Genomic DNA, 2,716 nt, shown 5'->3' with positions numbered 1-2,716 from the left:
CCTAGAAAGCACAGACATCAGTCCCAGCGCACATCGAGCAGACCTTAATGTGTAAACACACAGAGCACAAGTGACAAGTTGTTTGTAATACGGTATAAGGGTGCAAAGAAATGATCTGACTTCACAATACCGAAATATAGGAACTTTCAGGGACCATCACCACTGAATTACAATAAACTGTGCATAAAGCCGTGTTTTGATGTATTCTACATACACTGTATTGTAACTGTACTCTGTCTAATTTCATTTCCAGGGTAGGAAAACTTTCATATCTTCACCCAGATATCGTCCTCATAAAAACAGAGATTGCATTTTTTTTTTTTTTGGTGTGTGTGTGTGTGTGTGTACAGTGTTTTAGTGGATTTTTTTTTTTTTTTGGTGTGTGTGTGTATGTTTAACACAAGTATGCCAACAGTTGTACCATCTGGAGAAAATTTGGCGGAAATGAAAAGTTTTACATTTCCTCCATATATATGTTACAAGGCACACTTCCTAGCTGTGCTATCCACCATGAGTAAATGTATCAAAGTACATGTACTTACACTTGCTGTATGAGTATTATATGTGCGATCCGATCACTATGTCACGTCACCATAGTAACGCTACAAAGAGAAGAAAACATGTTTTTTTCCCCTGCACCAAATGTTATCATTTTTCTCCATCATTCTTCTTCTCATTCTATGGATGATTATCTTGATCATCCATCTTTCCCCACCTTTAAACTAAAGTGATTAGGTTGCTTTCTTTTTGTTATTGTTGTTGACATTATTTTGTTTTGTATGGTTTTGTCTGATTTTCCTGAAATACATAATGTGTGTACATGTGGGCATTTCCACAGTAAATGGGTAGTTTTAGGTTGGAAAAACATGAAAAATTAAAATTGTCTTCAGAGTATCCATATTTCAGAGTTTGGTTGCCTAATACCTATATTAAATATTTTTAAGTAGGAAAAGATAACTTTGTATTCAAATAGAGCTTGAGTGGGTATGTAAGTAAGACATGTGTAATAGGTATGGGGCGAACGCGTGTAACACATAGAGTAGGACAGAAATATTGGAATGATGGATTCCTCATACAAAGAATACAAATACTGATTTGAAATCATCTGACACTATTTATTGTACTGATACATTATGATAAGAACAATTTAGGTTGTCCATATTTTTGAAAACATTCATTATTTGTGTCATTTTGAAGTGTGCATTCATGATTAATGCCAGAAAATTTGTGCATCATATCCGAAAGGCGAGATCGTGTTTGTACCAAGTTCCTCCATAATCGGGCGAAGTGTTGTCATATTCATATCTGTGTGGGTGCATGTGTGTGTGTGAGGAAAAGCCAAAGCTTCATTGCAATAGAGTTTCTTGAAATTCCAAAGTACATGATATGACATGTATCACTGCATTAGTGGTGAACGCATGTAACACAAGAGTAGGACAGAAACTTGAACTTTACAGAGTTTTTTAATTTCCAAGGTTAACAATACACTCCCGTTCTCCAGTATATTGTGTAGTTCATTTTAAACCACAATGTGCAGTATATACAAAGGCTGAAATATCAAAATACTGTATACAAAGGAGCATTTTGCTGTTGTCATTGGGTCAGCAGTTATCATTTCGTGTCCATTACACCTTGATATTCCTAGATACACGTATGTAAATCAAGTGGATTGTATTTGCCTGTCCAAATTTAAAACTTTTTTTTTACTGATACAAAAATACATGTGTATTGATACAGTTTATAGGGACTAAACTAGAATTTCAGTCATCACATCCCAAACTCAATCAACACACAGGCTCTGGAAACAAGAATTAAAACTTGCATTGTTCATTTTTCTATTGCATTTAATGTCCATCAGCCACAGTTAGAAACATAAAGCAGTTAATGTACCAATAACTGATTTCAATGTGAAAAGAAACTGTTATTTGATAGTGCAACAGGTAAATCTGTTCATTTCAATTTACATTCATTCGAAAATGAATAGTTGTAACATTCATTAGGGAAATAATCCTTATAGGGAATCAATACACAAAGAATGACACTTTCAGAATTGTTCAGGTACTGTACGACAACTCTTAACTTTACAACCCATGAGGTGATTTGTAAATTAGAGAACACAGCATCCTTTGCAACTGATTGACAATTTGCCCTACATCAACGTAAATAAGCACAGAATTGATCAGTGTTTCTATAGTAGCCATGATATAAAAAATCATGGGCGTACATACTCGAGCAGGATTTGAACCTACGACCCCCTGATCTCCGGACAGGCGTCATCTCCACTAGACCATCGAGCTTCTGCCTGACAGCAGAAAAAAAAAATGTTAATAAATCATGTACGTACATGCTCGAGCAGGATTTGAACCTACGACCCCCTGATCTCCGGACAGGCGTCATCTCCACTAGACCACCGAGCTTCTGCCTGACAGCAGTGAAAACATCTTGACAGAAAAATTCCATGAATTTGAAAGCACCCTTTTCTTTGCCTGCCAATTCAATACAGTGTACATTTTTATATGGTGTATAGGGCCTAAACTTGAATTTCAGTTATCACATCTGAAACTACATCAACATACAGGCTCCATAAACAAGAATTAAAACTTGCATTGTTCACTCTTCTATCGCCTTAATGTCCATCAGCCATAGTTAGAAACATATGCTTTATCAAGAATAATACTGATATCTCCTTATACTTTCGGCTTTATTGCGAACATTT

At 35.7% G+C, this 2,716-nt stretch overlaps 1 non-coding gene across 1 annotated transcript; it reads right to left on the bottom strand.

Moving 5' to 3' along the window:
* Positions 1-2,224: 2,224 nt before the first annotated feature.
* Trnas-gga (transfer RNA serine (anticodon GGA)) lies at positions 2,225-2,297 on the bottom strand. The gene has a single exon. It is a non-coding gene; the product is annotated as a tRNA-Ser (tRNA).
* Between the last annotated feature and the right edge of the window lie 419 nt (positions 2,298-2,716).

This window comes from Diadema setosum, chromosome 3 (genome assembly GCF_964275005.1).
Source record: "Diadema setosum chromosome 3, eeDiaSeto1, whole genome shotgun sequence".
Classification (NCBI taxonomy): domain Eukaryota; kingdom Metazoa; phylum Echinodermata; class Echinoidea; order Diadematoida; family Diadematidae; genus Diadema; species Diadema setosum.
Note: the sequence above shows the minus strand (reverse complement) of the source record. Positions and strands in the feature narration are given on the sequence as shown.